The 22,503-nt window shown below is 45.0% G+C and overlaps 1 protein-coding gene across 6 annotated transcripts in view; it reads right to left on the bottom strand.

Moving 5' to 3' along the window:
* The window catches only part of SH3PXD2A (SH3 and PX domains 2A), a 387,168-nt gene that overhangs the window by 230,819 nt on the left and 133,846 nt on the right, over positions 1-22,503 (bottom strand). The window lies entirely within an intron of this gene.

Here is a 22,503-nt window from a genome sequence, read left to right as displayed (position 1 = left end):
CTGGACCCTCCACCTGCCCTTGGCTGGGGGCCGAGGGGCAGCATTATCACCTTATCAGCTCTCCCGCTGTGAAGTGCAGCCCCCGCTGTCACTGATGCACGTCTGCCCGAGGCTACTCGCCCATTTAAAAAGTGAGGGGCCATGGCCCCTGTGGCTCCCCCAGTTCCAGCATCCCTGGACCACCAGGGTGTGTGGGGGGCAAATGTTCTTTGTGCCCAGGGCCCCAATAAATCTTAATCTGCCTCTGCACTCTCACCCACCTATTCTCTGCCTACAGCAGCTACTCTCCCCTCTACACAGACTGCAAATGCAGGTAACTCGTGCAGAGATCTATAGAGAGCAATCAAATAGTAACTCAACAGGCAAGTGGTACGTTCAGCTGTATCGTCTATCATCTCAGCCATGACACTGTATTATTTTTCTTTTTAAGTGAAAAAAAATCATAATCCTGATGTTTGTAGTGGACGAAACTTCTGCAAGCAAGTGAAGCTTAAATAAATTGCTGGGTCTTGTGTTAAACTGATAAAACCAGAATTTATCGAGATGCTCTAGGAAAATGAGTTTCCCACAGAAAAAGATGTCATGGAGTTGGTATTTTTGGGCTTGAAAGGAATATATTTTCACATCCTTTTTTGGTGGTTTTCTTCCTTTTTTCTCTCACGTTGAATTTTTTTTTAAACACATTGAGACAAGAATAAATGATACGTTCTCCTTGTGGTAGAACATATTTAGTCCATGAAGCTTCCATGTAAGACATAAACTGGTCTTTTCACCAACCTCTGTTGCAAACTTATTCCCACTGGACAATGGAGAAAGGAAGGACAGTGGTTCACAGATGATGGGATATGGAAAATGAGGAGGAAAGGGAATCTGATTCAAAACCTAAATTCCAGAATTGCCTTTGGCCAAGCTCATAGCACCGCTGAGAAGTTGAACAGGACCATGTACCTTAACAATTGGGAGGAGCTAAAATCCATGAGGATGCTCCCACTTTTTCCCTGCTTCCTCCCAAACTATCAGTCTCAATGACCTTAACAGCATGGTTAGTTTTGCTCCCGCCAAGGAAAGGTGGATACATCATCCCCCAAGAACTAAAAACACATGGTTCTCATTAATCTTGACACATCTTGCAGGGGAAAATTGTTATTTAATAATGTATGTGTCCACCCCATGAGATTCTGCCGTTCTAGGATGACCCTGTGGCACACTTTATGATGCAATGCCATGCTATAACAAGGCCCAAAGGACACTGGAGATTCTTCACTCATCCTGAAAGCTAACTTTGTCAATGCTAAGTCATTTAGCAAAATAATTGCTCTGCTGGCATGTGGGGTCCTATGTTGTGTCCTTTGCCCTATCACTGACTTGCTGTGTCACACCAAGCAAATCACAACCTTATTGTGTTTCAGTTATCCCATCTGTAAAATGGGAACAACAACATGTATTTGCGAGACTTTGTTATTATAAAACCCTCCATGAGGCTCAAATGAAAGGTGCCAGAGGGTGATATTATTATACCTCCTTTTTTTTTTAAACTAATAATGGAGAATAAAATAGCTCCTTTCTCAGCATTATAAAAGTGTTGGTGTGGGCAAACTTTTCATTTCTTTGTGAATTTTATAAATGTGCTGTAAAAAGTAAGCCAAGCTCCAGCTATCCTGTTTTCAGTCCAAGCCACAAACTGAAAGCCAGACTGGTGACCATATAAAAATATAAAGGAACCAAAGACTTAAACGCATTAAAGATCTCTTGTAAATGTAATTCAGCTTTGCTAAAAGAGTTTACAGGGACGCCCGGTCACTGCCAACATCTTCAAAGTAATGTAATAAATGAAAGACTGGAGCATAAGAAACAAGATAAATATAATAAGGAAGGTTATATTAAACACAGAGTACAAAAAAGACCCCCAAGAGATGATGAGTCTTAATTCATTCCTTAACTGGAGATGGAAAACGTCAAGATGATCGCAGTGCTAATATGAAACAAACCCCAGAAGGTGCTTTCATTTTTTCACCTGGGTTCTCTCTATGCAGAATGTGCCATTAGAAAACACCAATATTAGTAGTTAGCAAAGGTTAGAAGTGGGTTATAGGCCTGCCTTCCTCGTTACCCAGTACCAAGAGAGTATGAGGATAGGAATATTGGGTTATGGAGCATTCTGAATGGTACTAGCATCACGAACGGCTATGCTGTGCCTTTCAGTACAGTAGCCATGCTAGGGAAGGGAGCAGAAGAGACAGGGATCTCAGCAAGGTTGACCAACCACTCAGACCCCAAATTCAGAGGTGTGAAGTGGCTGAGAATGTGGGCTTCTAACCCCAAAGATACTGGGAATCCTTGGGGAAAGGGAGGCCCAGCTCTGAGGATGCAGAGGCATCTCTAGGGAGATGCACCTTCTGCAGATGCCTTGCCAGCCCCTCTTCTTCAGGTAGGATGCTCTCCTTTCCAGTGAGAGTTAATGGTGTTTTCCCTGTTCCTCCCCCCTTGCACCTCAACCCTCATTCCCAAGTTTCTGGGGACCCATGAGGTCAGAGAAAAGGAGAATGATAGAGCAGGGCTGGAACCTTCCCCCTTCAGTGCACCCCAAGAGCAGGTACAGTGGATCTATGCTCACGGAACCAGTGGGGATGTTCTGGCCCTAAGACAGGCATGGCCCATCTAATGAAGAGGCTTGACTCAGGTGACAATTCTGGTAATCCGGTTATCACATGGACAAATAAGCAGCAAACAGAAAGGTGAGCAATAGGGCCAGGCAAAGCCCTAGGAGGCTGGTGAGTCCCAAGGCAGGACTGAGGGCCATGGATAAGCCGCTAGCAAACTGCCAGGGGCATGAGGCGACTTTTGTTAGGAGGTGGTGGCCAGAGGGGTTTGGTCATATGCAAGTCACTTATTTTTTGGTCGTTTTCAGCATCCGTAAATAAAGCCTCGGCTTATATGCGAGTACATACGGTATATATTTCCTCTCAATGAGGAACAGAATTTTACTGCAGCTCTTCTAAATCTGTCTACAGGAATCACACCCCCATTTTACAGAATGCTAAACAGCTTATGACTCTTACTGCAGGCCTGGTAGGCAGCGAATGATAGGCCTGTCTCCATCTCGGATGGTAGCTTAGAAGCTGACTGTGCTGTACTGGGCAAGTATTTCATTCACAGATGTCCCAGACTTGGACAGGGCCCTGGAAGATCTGGAAGATGCATTAAAATTGACGTCCGATTGGGACGATGGGGAAACCGGGGGGGATATGTCATTTGCAGGCCCCATACAGCTGCAGCATTCAGTGTTAGGCCTGGATTGCTTGGCGCAGACATTTCAGTAAAGAAACAGAGTCCTCAGAACGGTCTGACATGTTTCAAAGTATATGAAGGACAAAATTTAAGGTTTGTGTTAGGATTTCTGAACATTTGTTGTTATCATCATTAAAGAAACAACATGGATATCACCTCCTTGGGGGTATGATATGTAATGAGTTCTTGATTCTAAAGACACTGCACAACCACACACACCCTAGGAAGTTACATCAACACACTCTATGTTAAAGGAAGATTATTTAGGTTGCAAAGTCAAGCACACAAAAGTTACGAAATGCCAGGTTTATGGTTGCACATGTAACCTTGAGTATTCTCCTCCTGGGCATGTGTAGTCTTTAATTACATGTTTTTTTCCACAGGACCTCTGCCCTATTCGGTGAACCACATGGACGTTCAAGGAGACACAAGAAAAGCTGGCATTTCCTGACTTGTACAACCTTCATAATGTTCTTTTAATACAGTTTTTGCCCTAACATGGTACTTTGGGTATCATGGACTTTCATACACGCCATGTAAATCAGTGGCAGATGGCGGACCGGAAACAGACAGGCTAGGGCCCCGAGGCTTTCATAGGAGTCCATATGGCTCTGCTCTGATTGGTAATGTAACAATACTAAAGTAAGTGGCAGCAATACTAAAGAAAAGCCAACATGATGTCTATGCAACCCCAGGAGTACACGGTCCATTTGCTTATCACACTGGACCAGTCCACATTAGGATGAGATTTAATGTTCCATTTACTGGTTCCCATAGTTGGAAAGTTAAACACTTCTGGCCCAGCTCCATCACTTAGTAGCACTGTGGAGACTAGCATGGAGAGGGAATCCACAGTATATCAAAACCAGAAAGGCAGGGCTAAGCGAGAAAGGAAGCATTTCAGCCCAAAACAACTTACAAGAGCTGCTGAAAAATAGATCCCAGACATTGCTGTTTAAATAGGAAATGTACAGTATGCAGCCCCTACTATTGCAATGAATCCCACCCAGCTAGCATGCTGTCACACCACAACTGCAACAACAAAAAAAAGATGCAAAATGCCTGGAGATTTTCACATACCTCCAAGAGAAATGTTTTTTCAATCACTTTTCCCCCGGGAGATAAATATAAAACCACAATCTAGCTCATGCCACTAACCCATGCTATATAGTTTTATACTGTATACGGCTTATAGAGTTTGACGTTCCTATTATATTATTGAAGGTACTTTTGCAACAACTTTTGATGGTAGATCTAAGGACACTGATTGTTCCACGCAAGGAACTTTTTCATGGTGGCACCTTCACAAGGGAGGGAGTAGTTAGGCCCAGCGCACTATCTATCCAACACAAAGGAAACTAGTGCGTACTCTGTGTTGTATGTGTCCCTTTTTAGCCCAAGCAGAGCCACAAGACTTCAGAGAATCTTATATGAAACTTACCATTCGATAAATATGTATCCTAAGCAACTACTGTGATATTTAGGGATATGTTAAAAATAATGACAGGTTTCAGAGTAGCAGCCGTGTTAGTCTGTATCTGTAAAAAGAACAGGAGTACTTGTGGCACCTTAGAGACTAACAAATTTATTAGCGCATAAGCTTTCGTGGACTACAGCCCACTTCTTCGGATGCATACCAAGAAAGAGTCTTTCAAAAGACTGGGTCTCCATCTGAAGAAGTGGGCTGTAGTCCACGAAAGCTTATGCTCTAATAAATTTGTTAGTCTCTAAGGTGCCACAAGTCCTCCTGTTCTTTTTGTTAAAAATAATGTAATATTTCATCTGATTTATGCTTAAAATAACTTGGGCTGCAGCCAACTTCAGAATCTGCAGCTTCAGAGGTCAAGTCTGTTGCTGCCTCCTAAAAGCATGCAATACACCTTGCTTTTGTTCTTTCTTTCTCTCTCTCACACACGCACGCCCACACACACACACACGCGCACTGTTGGTCCTTTCTTTCTTTTACCTCTCTGAGGAGTTGGGAGATCAAATGTTTCAGTATGATGCATTCAATCTAAGGTCATCTTCTCAGAGTGAATTCATTCAATATGGTCTATCCACTTCTCTTCTCAGTTACATTGCAGCAGTGGAAATGAGACAAGAATGTGGCCCTAACTTTGCCACAGCATCTCTTTCTTAGCTTCACAGCTTCCCCCGTGGTAACTGAAACCTTCTTTGGGACTAACATATTTTATTTTTATGAAGGCTCTTATTCCATCTATATCTGTTTTCATTATGTTTATGCACTGAAGAAACACAGATGTGCAACTGGTTTTGAGACACAAACTTCCTTTACACCCCCTCACCCTTTTCAAACCATGACATTCCCCCTAAAGCCCTGCAGGCAAACACTCAAGCATCTGTTCCCAACTGGCCATTAAGTAAGCAGAGCGTTTCAACCCACAATGGCATCCTTGAGATGAAAAAGACACGAAGGAGGTAACGTTTTGGGGGCAGAAGAGTGATTTCACGCTTCTCATGGAAGCACATGCTGTTGTCAGTGAGATGCATAGAGGGAGGCAGCCACTAATCTTGCAATCCAGATACAGCATCCTCTCGCTTTTACATGAGACATCCTGGCCTCAGTGGATTTCACTGATGACTTCCTGGAGTCAAACAACCAGTGTTGGGGTCCCAACAGGGACAGCATTCAGTCCTGACAAAGAAAGGAGGGGAGGAAGTTTCACATATGTCCTGCTGGTGGAAGGGGGGGGGGGGGGAAAGACGTAGGAACATCTCATGGAGTCAGAGTTGTTGGCTAAGCTCAGCTGTCAAAACTGCTGCAGCTGATAAGTGCTTTCAACAGTCAGTGGGAATTACTAGTGAGGGTGATAGCGGGCTATGAAGACAGTTTGGGCAGCCAAAAAAACAGCGTCAACACAGCACAAACAATAATAATCCTAGCGCTAGATAGAGCACGTCAGAATCAGTCTGTCTGTGCACGTAGCTCCTGCTTCCACAGCACGCAAGCGGCAACGTCAAAACAAATAATTGAGAAGTCCTGAATAAAGCATGGGAAACACAGAGTGTAAGTTGATTATAAAAAAACATGCCCCGTAGAGAAACCTCCCTCTGCTAAAAGGGAATATATTCTCCAATGGGCAATTAAAATGGAGAGCCAGAGAAAGCAGGAAAGCGTGGCTGAGTGATCTGAGTGCAGGACTGCGGGCAAGGACCTCCTGAGCTCCAAGTCCTACACTGACCCCACTTTGTCAGGTAGAGAGAGCCACTTACAAGGGGGAGGGATAGGTCAGTGGTTTGAGCATTGGCCTACTAATCCCAGGATTGTGAGCTCACTCCTTGAGGGGGCCATTTAGGGGAGCTGGGGTAAAAAAAATAGTTGGGGATTAGTCCTGCTTTGAGCAGGGGGATTGGACTAGATGAGGTCCCTTCTAGCCCTGATATTTTATGATATTTAGCCTCTCTGGATGTCAGGCTCAGCTCTATAATGATTTAGTTATTGTCTGTATGGTGCTTTGTAATGGTTAGCCACTCATTATTCATTTTAGAATTTCTCTAACTGGCATCACCCAAAGAACCACACATTTCTGGAAACTCCTCTAGTCATGACTCCAGCTACAACTCTTTGCCATCCCTCCAAAGCAACAGCCTCTCCATATCAGGAACGGTGGTGAAGACGCATAACACAGAGCACAAGTCAGACCTGTGTGTGGTATAAAGCTCCCCTTGGCACTCCACTGCTGCAGGGCTGCTCCCTGCATGCTGGCCCCTACATTAACTCCACATCTTTCGCTAGGGTGATCCTCCCTGGGATGGTTCAGCAGCTTCGCTGCCAGGATATGCTGCAGTGGAGGAAAGCATCCGCTCCACGCCAGAGGAGCTCAACTTTCACATGATCACAAGTCCCCAGATTCCTTCACGAGAGCCGAAGCAGCTCATCACACAAGGGAGCCCAAAGGATGCAGAAATGTTCACTTTCTTAAGGCCGACGGTAACATGACTAGAGTTTTCTACTGTCGAGTTCTTTTGTGTGGGGGCCTGGGCAATTCTATGCTCTGCTCAACATCAGGAACATCTCTTCCTCATTCTCCCTCACACATAAACACGCATGCACACACGCAAGCTTTTCTTAAGAGGCTCCAAGGACATCTGCCCAATCGCAAATAAACTACCTTAAAGACAAAGGAAAACTACTTTCAAGACAAGGCTGCTAGGCATAAGGACAATTGCAACGTGAGGGGAAAGGGGAGATAAGTTGGGCAATTTCAGGCCTTAATGAAATCCTTTTCCTGCGTGTGCTTCTCTCCTAAGATGAGGCTAGGAAGGTGCACATTGCATTACAGCCAGCACCTCCTCTGACATTCTCTAAAACAATCCATTTCCAAATGTCAAGGCACGGTAGACTAACATGTGGAAATCACTGGGGTTTAAAACCCAGTCATGCTAGCAAGATCTAATCATGAACACCACAGGGGAAAATGTCTTTGAATGTGCCCTACCACATGCTGAAAGAACCAGCTTCTCTCCTTTGTCAGGTCATATGAAAGTCCTGCTTTCATCCATATGCCATGGTTACTATTGCACAATCAGTATTTGCCAACAGGTACCACAATAGTGGCGTCTGAGATCCTGCAGCTTTTCCTCTACTAAGAACAGGAAATGCCCACAGTGTGGTTCCTGATAGTAAGTGCTGACTTTCTAATGAGGACCAGAACACTCATCAATTGTCTTCAAAGCTTCTGTTAGGCACACTGAGCTCTTTGTCATTCTGCGACATCTAACTACGAACCAAGTACCATCACGCTCATTTGGGGCTTGATCCAAAGCCCATTTAAGTCAATGGGAGCCTTTCCATTGACTTGATGGCATGGTCCATCAGGTCCTCGATGAGTCCAAGCTGCATCTGTTGAAGTGCAGACCCAGTAGCCTGACGGGACCAGACCTATACAAATATTATCATTGGATAGGGTGTTCTTCCCACTGCCTGTGTGTCTCATCCCCTTCAGATTTACCATCAACAGTCAAGTCAGTCTGACACTACAAGTCAGAGACACTACCTCATAGTCAATGGGTCAGTGCCAACAAGGCTGTCAAAGAGTCTTTGAGCAATGTCCACTGAGGTTGATGGCCCCTGTGGCAAGGTCACTGAGTGGAGACTGGTTTGGTTAACAGCATCTTTTCCAGTGTAGTTTGGCAATGGTACATGCATAGTAAAATTCTGGCCACATCCTTTGGCAAGATTGGCAATAATGCAGCTAAAGCGACTCCACCCTAGAGGTGGTTGAGCACAGGAGGTGTGAGTAATAATATTTCCATTCCCCAGGCATAGGTCTTAAAGTACTTTACTAATGTAGTTCAGTCTCACAACAACCCAGGGTTGGGGGAAATATCCTTAAAGATGTATTACAGGTGGGAACTGAGGGGCAGGGACATGGAGTAACTTTGTAAGGTTACAAAATGAGTAAATAGCAGGGCTCGGAATAGAACCCGGGATTCTCAACACCAGTCTTTCGCTCTATCCCTAGACCACGGGGCCTGTCTGAAGGAGAAAGAAACACTGTGCAGATCTACATTGGCCTTCAGTTCAGGAAGAAAAGACCCTTCTTTTTAGTAATAGTTTTACTCTAATCAAAAGCAAGCGCTCCGATTTTTGCCATAAATTAGGCTGGATCATCCTCTAGGGAAGAGCAAAATTAGGTCATCTGTGAGGCACACGTGCTAAGATAAATCCAAGTCAGCAGCAATATTGGCAGCAGTGTAGCTCCTCAGAGCAGTTATGGTATTTGGGAGGTGGCAATTACAGCATGAATTTAAACAAACAAACAACTGGGTAGCAAGCATAACTGGACGCCTGTGCTCGTCGAGCCCTGGAAATCAATAAAAAGCGAGGCGTTTGAGCTGTGCAAATATCCATACAAAGCAGTGTCCAGAAATGGAAATGCCGTGCGCTTTATGAGACAGAGGTCTCTATTTTTTCTCTTAAAGGAAAGTGCTGTCCCCAGAGCATCTTCCACATTAAGCCTCTGATCATGGCCAAGCCTGAGTTTTAGAGCAGCTAGGAAGATCTGTGAGCAAACTATTAATCAGTTCACCTACTACTGCCAACTAAGACGAAATCTGGGGACCATTGCTGGAACAACGCACTTTTTGTCTATGTTACTGCCTCTGATGCCAGAGATCAGCTTGCGATCAGTTTAAAATCTCAGTCAAGCTGCACCATTCCCAATTTACGGGGGCCAGATTTTTGGACTAATAACGCCTCATACGCATGGGATTTCATACATTAAAAAGGCAGCTCTCTTAGGGGTTGATCCTAAGAGATCAATAGCAAAGCTGTTATTGATGTCAATGGTGCAGGATCAAGCACCTAATGCTTGGAGCTTGGGCAGCAACTTCCTGTGTGCCTGGACAGTGCCCTGCCCACGTTGGGTGCTAGCGGGATACAAATAATCGCTAAGCATATTGCCTGTAGCTGAGGGAAGGTGGGAGTGTGTGTGGGAACTCAGCGCGGGTGGATGTTGCGTGTGGATTTCTACTGGGTGCATGTGAGAGGATAGGACAGCTGGATTGGTGTGGAATTGAGGGGGCTTGTCACTGCAGTGGGGGTTCAGGCAGAGCCCATCAATGTGGGGCAAGCCTGTGAAAAATTCCCACAATTAATCTAAATGCATTTTATTCTTTTATTAGTCAACAGTTCTATTAACAGCTCTGCCAAGACATCTAGGAACTATCTGAGCCCTAAATTGACTATCCACTCTATCTAGGTTTTCATACTGTACCTTCCATTGTGGTAGCTGATCATGGTACTTAATGGGATACCACAGCCAGTACCAATAAAACCCTCCTAATCTCTCCGAAAATAACCCTTCTGTACAATGCATGGCCTATACAGAATCCACGATGGGGTGGGAGCAGTATAAAGATTTCATAGGTACATGTTTGGGATGATCAGCATAACTCACTCACGGCTTCTTCATGCATGAAGTAACACAGACATCCCTAACTAATGCCAGCAAAACCTTCCCACCACCAGTTACATGGCTGTCAATGGGCACTGCATATGCTCAGCACCTCTGAAAATCAGGATTTAATTAACAGAGATATCCCATCTCCTAGAACTGGAAGGGACCAAAGGTCATTGAGTCCAGCCCCCTGCCTTCACTAGCAGGACCAAGTACTGATTTTGCCCCAGATTCCTAAGTGGCCCCCTCAAGGATTGAACTCACAACCCTGGGTTTAATAGGACAATGCTCAAACCACTGAGCTATCCCTGCCTCTGCCTCTAGGTGCCTTTGGATTCAGTTAGGTGCCTAAGTTTAAAGAGTGAGAGCTGTGCAGGACAGGGACCCTAATCTAGGGTGAAATACCTGGAGGTGCTGTGCACCCTCAACTCCCATTGACTTCAGTATTTCACAGGATCAGGCCCTTAGGTTGTAAGCTTCTTGGAGCAGGGAATCATCACTTAATGTATGTTAAGTGTATTGACAACTATTGTGCTGTCCGATTAACCAAGAATTAATCATTAACAATGCAGACTCTTGGCTAAAGAAAATCCCTTCAGACCTACATTTTCTCTGGACTGAAATATAAACCCTTTCACTTGCAATAAGGAACAAATGCAGTTGATCTAAAAAGAAGTCCCTGGATTTGCTCAGAAAGGCAGTAGGTTCTAGCAGAGTGGGGGGAACAATGCACTTTCTGTGCCCAGTTTCTGTTCCCAGTTCTGCTGCTGACCTGCTCACTAACCTTCGGCAAGCTGCCCAGTACTTCTGAGTGCCTCTATTTTTGGGTGCCCAGCTTCTGACAACTAGAGGGTTTGAGCACCCACACCTCCGGCTGGAGTCAATGGGATCTGCGGGTGCTCAGTGCCTCAAAGTCAGGCCACAAGTAACTCAAGATGGGTACCCAAAAACTGATGGAGCCCAAATTATTGGACAATTGTGAAATGGCTGTGTCTATCGCTCTGTGTCTCAGCTTTCTTACCTGTAAAATGGGGATAACAATGCTTACTGGCCTTTGAGAAACACTTTGAGACCTGTACTAGGATGAACTATCCCAGTGTTACGTGCCACCTACATAAGCACTTGTCCATACAAACAATTTGCAGCAAGCTGGGGTGTAAAGCTTCCCTGTACTACCCTGCCACACACTAACTGTCCGTGTGGACCCGGCTGCCAGACACTAGAAGTTCCCCAGAGCTCTTTAATCTACTTCTATTTCAGAAGGCAGTAGAACAAAGTGCACTATGGAACTTTCAGTGAGTGGCAGCACAGTTCACAGGGATATTTGGCCATGTCTACACTACACAACTATGTTCACCTAATTTATGTCAGTTTACAGCCACCACAGTTAATAAATCACTTGTGTGTGCACACAGTTTGGCTCCTACTGTCAGCGGTGAGCATCTTCACCAGCAGCGCTTGTGTCGATCATATTGTCAGCATGGGGCAGATGGGACGGCTCCTTGAAGTCCTGTAACAGTTGATGTAAGCAATGACACCGACCATGACTCTACCCCGCTTGGGGAGGTGGTGTTAGCAAATCGGTGTAGACTGGCACTTACATAGTCAGGAGCCAAACTGAAGTGAAGACACTTCCACAGCTAGGTCAACGCAAAGCATCTTACATTGATCTAACGGTGTAGTGTGGTCTTGGTGCACAGCTCGCTTATGTGGGGTGGATTTATACACCAGCCTGCCAGGAACTAAGTGTTCATATTGACAAGCCCTAAGAAATAGTGCCCTTCAGATGTGAGTCCCTTTTAATCTTCTGAAGTGCTGCTGTTAGCAGGAGCCTCCTGCCCTGAGCATCCTGGGTGTTTTCCAGATCGTTAAAGTTTGCCGTCTCTGATAGAGTCACTTTGCTGACAGAGTAGGAGCTGTACAGGATTAACAAAGTGCCAATGTTAGACCAAATACGTCCACCCCAAATTGCACTGTCACATTTCAACAGCCTTTCCCACTGGAAGTCAAAGAATAAAAAGGCTCATTCAGGGATTAGCATTCTGACCAATTACTCCCCCCTCAAAAGGAAAAGGGCCTTGAGCAAAGGTGACAGGGGGACTCTCGACCTATAGACTCTTTCGTCTTCCTTTCATGTTTAATACGTCCTTTTCACTGCCTGAGGAGGGAAAAAAAGAAAAGGACTGGAAACAGATGCGTTTTTGTTAAGGTTTGGGGTTTTTCTAAGGGTTGCTGCTGCCAGTGCGATAAAAAAAAATCTTTTTTCTTAAAATTAAAAGAAAAATCTCATTGAAATTAAGAGGACCAAATATCAGAATTAGGAATGAGAGTTAATAATCCCCCTTGAGTATCTTGATTAATTACATCTGAAGCACCGATGCAGGGCACAGAGCAGCCAAACTGGACAGGCTGCTAACAAAATACACACCCAAACAAGCCAAGCCTTCTCTCCCAGCATCACCACACAGGAAAAGCAGCTCCCCAAACGCTGTTTGTCTTTGTGTCCTGGCGCGCTGTGCCGTGCAGCGTTGGCCATAGTTTACAAAATCCTAACACCAGGGACCTCACATAACTCTCGGGGTGGTCAAGGCCGTAGACTTGTAGTCTCCAGGTAGAACCCCACTAGTGGATGTATGCCATCACCTCCAGGGCCACACAGAACAATGACTCTTGGAGACAGCTTCTCACCCTCGTCCACGCATTCCGGTGTTATAATTCAAGAAAATGCTCATGTCAGTATTGACAATATTATACTAAAAAGAGACACGAGTTATTATGTATTATATTATTGTCAGAGATGACCCATAACTCTTGATGGTGGTGGGGGGCACAATTTAAAGGGGGGAGGGACATGACAGCCCCATGCTTTGCCTTTGGACCTTTTCCCACTCCCCCTGCGCCTCTCCCATCTGCTCCAAGCCGGCACCACCTTGCCCCCACTCCACTCACAGCTCCTTCCCCGCTCACTTCTCCGATCGCCTCCCCACGGCGGGCACAGTGTGGGCTGGAGTGGGCTCTGGACATCTACTGCCAAGCATTGTTAAGTGCAGCTGCGGATGAGGAAGGGACAGAACTCAGAGGTCTTTCCGGCGCCCCCTCTGGCAGAGCTATGCTGCCAGTCCTGTCTCTATTCCCAGCTCTGGGCACCTCCTCGTGGGGCTCAGCAGGAGTGCTAGGTGCCAGTGCCGTCCCAGGCATGTCCCCTTCAGCCGCGCTCAGTCCGACTCCCACCCTGGCAGAAGTGGGGGGATGTGACCCTACATGCCCCCCGCACACGTCACCTCTGATTATCACAGCATCACTCAGCCCAGTTTGTTATCAGGCCTGTGATTGATGGGATTATTTTTAATGTCCAAAAACATCAAGGCAGCCCTCATCAGATAGCGGGCCCAACCTGGAAGCACATAAGCTTACACTCGATGTCAATCGTACACCAAACAACAAGAAAGGCTGTTAATAAAATTACCTTCTCATTGTTATTTTGGGAAATGCTGTTGGGCTCAAATGTAGCTTTCAGTAATGGGATCTCTTGTTCCATAATTTATGAGCACGCGTGTCTTGAACAATTTTCCATTTGGGAAATTAATCACATTCTGCCTATCCGGGGGAAAAAGAAATCCCCTTGCAATTTGAATTGGATTTGATATGGTCAATTCGATACGATATTGTTCTCTACTCCTGGCCATGAACTGTAGTGTTGCATTGCTGTGTGCTGTGCAAAATCTTCTGTGTTAGATCCCAGAGAGGGATGTACTTCAGCGGTGGGTGATGCCCATGTACAGTACCTAATCCTGCATCCATGAAATCAATGAGAGCTATGCCAGCAATTTCAGTGGAAGCACAAGGTCCCCAAAGTCACCCTCTTGCAATGGACATGTAATGTACAAACCTTTTTTTCAGAATCCCGATCCTGAGTATTTAAAGGGGGGAAAATTGACAGAATGACTCTGTTACTATAGTCAGCAAAACACAGTGAATCTAACTCCCTCCAACAGTTACACCCCTCCAACATCACTGAATTCAGTGGGGTTCGATGAGTGCACCCACAGGCAAAATGTAGCCCCATGTCTGGTTATTATTGTTATTTATATTTGTATTCTATTCTGGTAGCACCTGAAGACCCCCACCAGGGTGGAAGCCCCTTTGTGCTAGGAACTGTACACACAGAGTCCCTGCTCTGAAGAGCTCACAATATAAAAGGCAAGACAGACTAACAGACGTAGAGAAACACCAAAAAGAGTAACTTGACCCATAGTATGAACTTTGCAAATTACAGTGAAATGTCTCCCCATTCATATACAAGTTCCACGCTGTCTCTGTGTCCACCTGCCAGTTCTTTGTTCAGTCAGTCTCCTCCTGCATTTCCTTGCCACAGGAAAACAGTCGCTTAATTCTGAGAGACACGCAACAAAAGAACAACTCCCCACTACATCACAGTGCCAAAAGCGTCCCTGGGTCCGTGCTGGATCAAGCAGTGGATGGAGGCTGTAGTCCCCCCCTTCAGAAATACTCGGCCAGGGCTCAGACTTCACTTAACCCTCACAGCATGTTGTGTAACTTCACAGCCCTGATCTGATTTGAAAGTGCAATTCAGGCTCCTCGGTCTCTTAATTAGCTGAAACGTCCGGGCCTATCACCCTAGAGTCATTGCAGCAAGGGCGGCAGAGGAGTAAAGCTGCTAATTCTCCTGACAGAAAATATCTGGAGTCTGAAAGGGGTCAGCTTTCGCAGCGCCCCCTAAGAGCTTTACCAGGTACGTGGGTAGAACACGTTCCCACCAATGCACTGCCAGATCGAGGTGGTGGCCTTCAGTAACCTGTTGTATGAACAGAGAATCCCAAACAAGGTGACTTCAGCTGGGTGTTGGGCCTCATTAGATACCTGGGCAAAGCAGTGATTTTGAGTGATGCATACCCTGCGAGTGACAGGCCAAGGACAAAAAGCTCTTTTTAATGTGTTTGGGGTGGGGTTCAGACAGTCAGGGTTTGCCCTGGTGTAGCTACCACTATACTATGCCCCAGGATAGATGGGCTGCATCGGTAAAAAAAGAAATGCATAGCCTAGTTCCAACTGTTGTGACTGCAGCAGCTGGTGCGATGGGAATCCCCTTCTTGTATGGGTATGCCTGGGGGTGATGTACCCTGGGGTTCCCCTCAACAACACCCCCACCAGCTGCTCTAGCGGTGCATGAGGAGAAGGGAGGCAGAGCCAAGCTGCTGTTGCTGCACTGAGAAGATACCCTGTAGGCCCTGATGCCTGCTTCTCTTCCTGCCTGGGCCTGCTAGCCCGGCCCCAGCTTCGAGTCTAAAGAGCTGGCACTGGGAAGGATCTTGGAGCTTTATTCCTGCACCAACCGGGCAAGGGAGACCTGCTCCTCCAACAGCACTATACGGGGATCCATTCCTCCACTGCCCACTTCTCTAGGGGACCCACCAACCAACCACCAGGCAGCCCAGGGCTGCAGTGTGACTGGCCTGTGCCACTGATGCTTCTGCTGTGAGAGCTGGTAGTTTGGGACCCACCTCGAGAAGTCTCCGGGCAGCACAGGAAGGTGGAAGCCGGGTGGATCCAGAGCGCCCGGAGCAAGAGGGTGAGTGGGGGAAGAGTGAGAAATCAATGGATATTTTGCATTGAGGAAAGAGTATTCTGCCCAGGAAGCGTCACATGTCTCAGTGACTGAGAGAGATTATTTTCGAGGAGCTCCTCATTAACATATGGGCAGGTCATCGCTGCAGCCTATCTTACGCTTGGCCTGGAGCTAAATGAACCCACTCATCGCTATGAAGCAGCAGTAATTACACTGCTCTTTTGTGGGGGGCAGAAGGGGAAAGGGGGTTTCAAGCACCTGATAGCAGGATGCTCTCCTGTTATATCAAGCTTTTTTATTTTGGGGGTGTGGGATGGAGGGAGAATCCATGCTGCTATTAAAACCCCATTCAACACTTTCATAATGCAAAGGAGTCCCTTGTACCTATGGTACTTATACAGCTCCCCAACACCACAGTGTCCAAGCACCTTGCAATTGTTATTGTACTTTTTCTCACAACAACCCTGTGAGGCAGGGCTATTATCTCCATTTACAGATGGGGAACTGAGGCACAGGGAGGTTAAGTGACTTGACACAGTCACACAGGTAGCCTGTGGCAGCACAGGGAATTGAACCCAGATCTTCCAGGTACCAAGCTAGCGTCCTAACTGCTGGACCCTTTTTCCACCATATTTGTCCCCTGGGCCCAAGGCACAACATTCAGATCCAGATTACAAATGCTCCCAAGTTGGAGGCTGGTCATTTCCAGGATTTCAGTTAAGCTCACTGGCAAGATTCAGGTTTAGGCTAAGATTTCAAATCCCTCCCCTCAAGAGTCCAGGGATGCTCAGACCCATCTTTACTGAAGCCCAAGGAAAATGGCTTCTGTTTGGAAATCATATTCCATTTTTAGTGCTGCCTGGAAAACAGGCAAGGAAAAGGCTCAGGGAGGGAAGGAAAAGCAAGCTGGAAAATAACACTTCAACCAGCATCAAAGATAAACAAGGTGTTTCTGAAGAGCCAGGGGTCGCCGCATGGCAGCTAAAGAGACCGTGTGCCCCTTAGCTTTCAGTGGGAAGTAGAACACGAGGCCACGCAGTGTTTCTTTAAGGTCTGCAAAGACTAAAGAAAAACAGAACCATTTCTGGAACCAGTAAAGCAGCCTTCTCCAGTAATCGTATGACTGGAAACTATGATTCCCCTGAGTCAGGCACCCGAAGGAACTGAGTAACATTCATTAGTCAGTGACTTTATAGTTATTATTTGGGACTGTCAACTTCTGGGCAGGATTTAGACTGAAAGGATATTCAGGGGCCAGGTACTTAGAGGCCATGTCGCTATTTATAGTTGAATGGAATTTAGTCTAACCCCACCTAACATTTTTCCATGATTTGCAAATTTAAAAAAAAATCACTTTTTTTCTCTGCACAGAAACAAGAGTGGGTCCCTTCTTGTGTGTGAAACACTGCAGGATTAGAGCATTTATTGGAAAGTGGGAGGGGGGAGAGCGAATGTCTTTTTCTAACTAATGGGGTGTAGGGAGCAGGGTGATGGTGAAAAGGATAAGGCACTTCTGCAGGCCCAATCCCAAAGGCATATTCCATGACGGACTGCATCACCTAAGGCCAGAGGCACAAAATGCTGAGGCCTGGGGTTTTCATTTACTTCTTTATTCTAAGGATTTTCCTGGCAGTTCACTGGTTTCTACCTGTGCCGGCACAGTACAGCATTTTTTCGGTAAGCGGATGAGTTGTCAGAATGAGAGCAAAGTTAAAATGATCATATTTTCAAAAGTGACTAGTGATTTGGGGTTCCTCCATTTTTGGGATGATGAACCTGAGACACTTTAAGAGGCCTAATTTTCAGAAACCGTGGAGCACCTGCTCTCTGATAACCGAACACTTCCTCTTCCACTTATATTTCCTCACTGTTCAAGCTGCGAGGGAATGTGCTAGGTGCTTCCAAGCCAAGTAACGACTTCAGGGCCTGATTCACCATTGTGTTACTCCCACTTCATGCTGTGTAACTCATTGGTTAGCATAGAGCCAAAGCAACACCCAACTGGAGAAATGCTATGGTTGATTCTCCTTACCCCTAAAAGTTTTGCATCTAAATTCAACATAACCTGAGGGAGGGTCATAGATGGAGGGGAAAGACATAGAGAAGGGAGAGAATGACTAGGTGATAATAATGGTATCATGTGATTACTCAAGTAAGCACCTGATCCCAATGTCTACTGAAATCCAAGGGAGTCATTCCACTGACTTCAGTGGAAGTCAGGCTCTTACTTGTGCAACACATCTTGAGAGTTCCCTAAAAAAGTACTGTTTAGATTACTATTCCTTCCCTTTCCTTCACATAAATGACAGCCAGCTAGAAGCGGGAGGGATAGCTCAGTGGTTTGAGCATTGGTCTGCTAAACCCAGGATTGTGAGCTCAATCCTTGAAGGAGCCACTTAGGGATCTGGGGCAAAAATCAATACTTGGTCCTGCTAGTGAAGGTAGGGGGCTGGACTCAATGACCTTTCAGGGGGCCTTCCAGTTCTATGAGATAGGTATATCTCCATGTATTTTTAACTGAAACCACGTTTGCTCCCTAACCATCTCATGGATAAGAACATAAAAACGGCCATATTGGGTCAGACCAATGGCCTGTCTAGCCCAGTATCCTGTCTTCCGACAGCGGACAAAGCCAGGTGCCCCAGAAGCAATGAACAGAACAGGGGATCATGAAGTGATCCATCCCCTGTCACCCATTCCCAGCTTTTGGTAAACAGAGACTAAGGACACCATCCCTGCTCATCCTGGCTAATAGCCATTGATGGACCTATCTCCATGAATTTATCTAGTTCTTTTTTTAACCCTGTTATGGTCTTGGCCTTCACAACATCCTCTGGCAAAGAGTTCCACAGATTGACTGTGAATTATGTGAAGAAATACTTCCTTTTGTTTGTTTTAAACCTGCTGCCTATTAATTTCATTTGGTGACCCCTAGTTCTTGTGTTATGAGGAGTAAAAAACACTTCCTTATTTATTTTCTCCACACCAGTCATGATTTCATAGACCTCTGTCATATCCCCCCTTAGTCATCTCTTTTCCAAGCTGAAAGTCCCAGTCTTATTAATCTCTCCTCATATTGAAGCTGTTTCATACCCCTAATCATTTTAGTTGCCCTTCTTGGTACTTTTTCCAATTCCAATATATTTTTTTTTGTGATGGGGTGACCACATCTGTACACAGTATTCAAGATGTGGGCGTACCATGGATTTATATAGAGGCAATATGATATTTTCTGTCTTATTAATTATTTCTTAATAATAAATAACAATAATAATAATATTTCTTTCATAATGCTTCACAACATTCTGTTTGTTTTTTTGACGCTGCTGCACATTGAGTGGATGTTTTCAGAAAACTATCCACAATGACTCTAAGATCTCTTTCTTGAATGGTAACAGCTAATTTAGACCCCATCATTTTATCTGTATAGTTGGGATTATGTTTTCCAATGTGCATTACTTTGCATTTATCAACATTAAATTTCATCTGCCATTTTGTTGCCCAGTCACCCAGTTTTGTGAGATCCCTTTGCAACTCTTTGCAGTCTGCTTTGGACTTAACGATCTTGAGCAGTTTTGTATCATCTGCAAATTTTGCCACCTCTCTCTTTACCCCCTTTTCCAGATCATTTATGAATATGTTTGAATAGCACTTGTCCCAGTACAGACCCCTGGGGGACACCATTATTTATCTCTCTCCATTCTGAAAACTGACCATTTATTCCTACCCTTTGTTTCCTGTCTTTTTACCAGTTGCTGATACATGAGAGGACATTCCCTTTATCCCATGACAGCTTACTTTGCTTAAAAGCTTTTGGTGAGGGACCTTGTCAAAGGCTTTCTAAAAATCTAAGTCCACTATATCCACTGGATCCCCCTTGTCCACATGCTTTTTGACCCCCCTCAAAGAATTCTAGTAGATTGGTGAGGCATGATTTCCCTTTATAAAAATCATGTTGACTCTTCCACAACAAATCATGTTCATCTATGTGGCTGATAATTCTGCTCTTTACTATACTTTCAAACAGTTTGCCCGAAACTGAAGTTAGGCTTACCGGCCCATAATTGCCAGGATCACCTCTGGAGCTTTTTTTAAAAATTGGCATCACATTAGCTATCATCCAGTCATTTGGTACAGAAGCTGATTTAAATGATTGGTTACAGACTACAGTTAGTAGTTCAGCAATTTCACATTTGAGTTCCTTCATAACTCTTGGGTGAATACCATCTGATCCTGGTGATTTATTACTGTTTAATTTATCAGTTTGTTCCAACACTTCCTCTAATGACACTTCAATCTGGGCCAGTTCCTCAGATCTGTCACCTAAAAAGAATGGCTCAGGTTTGGGAATCTCCCTCACATCCTCAGCTGTGATAACTAATGCAAAGAATTCATTTAGTTTCTCCGCAATGGCCTTATTGTCCTTGAGTGCTCCTTTAGAATTTAGGATGTAAATTCTCAGTGCTATTTACCCAGAGGGACCAGTGAATTAGTCTTATTCGCAGGTGATTTCTTCTGTGGCTCTGAGAATTCTCTGATTTTGTTTTAGCTGACATGTTAATTTAGTTTGTTTTAACTGATGAGTTTTATGAATGTACTTTCATGTGCCAACAGGCTATGACAAATGAATTTGATACCTTTAAAAACTGAATTACCAGTACAGTCAGCTTTAGGACTGAAAAAAGGAGGTGGCTGTAACAACCATTTCAAACAATATCCATAAGGAGGATCTAATGTTCCTCAGATATTTTTGAAGTCATACAGATCATAAAGAGAGCAAACTCCTGCCGGTTAACTTTGCATATAGCTAGAAAGCCTGGGTGTGACTCAGCAGGGTCATTTCTGAGTCAGCTCAATAACTCTAGAATCAGGCTATTCCCTGGAGGGAACCAACATGAGTGCAGAATCTGCAAAGACACCCGCAGCCGGCTGTGGCCTTTAAAAATCCTCTGGGGAACCCCGGAAACCTTCTTTGGTGATAGGCAGGAAGGAACGTTCTTCCTTGAGCCCTTACGCACGTCATAGTGTGTTAAGAACACAGAATGGGGAGTGCGACATTTCCATATTAAACAGAAGTTTCTGAGAGATGACTCTAGCCCTAGTACCAGTATAAATGAAGAGTAACTTGACTGATTTCAATGGAGTTACTTTGGTAGAAACAAGAGCAGAGTCTGGCTCTGTGTTTCTATGGAACAAAGAGATTACAATCGGTGTGTGCCAATAAAAACGGAGATTCGTGGGAAAAAGACACAATATTTTACTAGTGGGATGTTGATTTTCTTGAGACTAGTAAATAACTGCATCCCTTCTCTTCTATTCATAATTAACACAGCCAAGAGAATGGGTACAATTTTCAAAAGTGCCTAAATTACTTAGGATCCATCAGAACTTTTAAAATTGGGAGTTGGGGTCATAACACAAAGGCACCTTCAAAAATTCACCCCATCGTTTTTAAATCAGCTTTGTAAAATAGTCCTGGGAAATGTAATAGACCAAGCACAAAACCGACTTGCCTCCCTTTAGCAATTTGAAAATTGGGATTAGGATATGTACTCAAATAATAATTACTCAGCCTGGGCAAGGAGAATTTTGCCAGACTGTTTCCTCCTCTAATATTCTAGAAGAGAAGCCAGTGTAATCCAGGGATCCCTTAATACTTAAATTCCTACTCCCTACTCCATCAATATTGCACTAGCTTCGGATAAGCAGACAGTACAAAGGGTTACAATGGAGGAGGAGCCTATGGTCAGAGCTGCTACTTGAAGTCCAGGGAGGACAGTCTTCCGCCCTGTTCCTCCATACATCTGGTGTTCCACGTAGCCACATCTGGCTTTGCTTGAAGAAGTCCCAACATTACTCAAGCTCTTTTATTATGCATTTATTACAGCATTTATCTGGAGGGAGTATACAGATGCAATTTCTCTCCAGGAGACTGTCACAGCTGCTGCCTGGATCAACCAGTACGGGGCATTAGTAACATGGGAAGACATCCCCAAAACTATGAACTACTGGTTCATAACACGTGAGTGCCGGTAGCAGTGTCAGGCAGATCAACTGGATTCCTAAAATCTCACATCACAGCGCACGCCCTAATCCAGGAGGCTAGATAACATTCCCCTTCTCCAGCTTCTCCTGCAGTCCTCCACATCTGGTATAGCTCCATGGACCTCTTATTTCATATTTACTGTCTTTATATATGCACTCAAAGCTTTTATTCTGGCCACCATCATTCAAGCTGAGGGAGATTAACTGTGCCTTCCTCTCCTTGGAGTACCATTGCTGACATTCTTTCACTGCAAGGAGGGATCTTTGACAAGCTATAAAATCTACCCCCGTCCCCTCAATCCACCCTCTCCTTCCATCTAGGGAGACTGAGCACGCTGCATCTGCAGCAATCGCAGCCCCAACGGCCATAGCTGCAAGAACGGTTTCCCCTTTTGCAATACAATAACTGAACCCTGCAGTAATTAAACAGTAGAAGAAAGTCCTGCTTCAACTTCAAAACATTTAGCCAGAAAGGAGGGGCGGGGGAGAAGGAGAGGAAAGCCACCCCATTTTGGATGGTCTAATTCCCTGCATTTGTTTAATTAAAACAGGATAACAACAGGTTTCTACCCCAGCAGTTTCTAAGGGAAACAAAATCATGTTTGGGGAAATAAAAAAGAGGGAGGAAAACAAATAAGAGTCCTGCCTACTCCAGGGCTT

Source organism: Chrysemys picta, chromosome 7 (assembly GCF_011386835.1).
Source record: "Chrysemys picta bellii isolate R12L10 chromosome 7, ASM1138683v2, whole genome shotgun sequence".
Classification (NCBI taxonomy): Eukaryota; Metazoa; Chordata; order Testudines; family Emydidae; genus Chrysemys; species Chrysemys picta.
The sequence above is the reverse complement of the archived record's forward strand: the minus strand, read 5'-3'. Positions and strand labels throughout refer to the sequence as shown.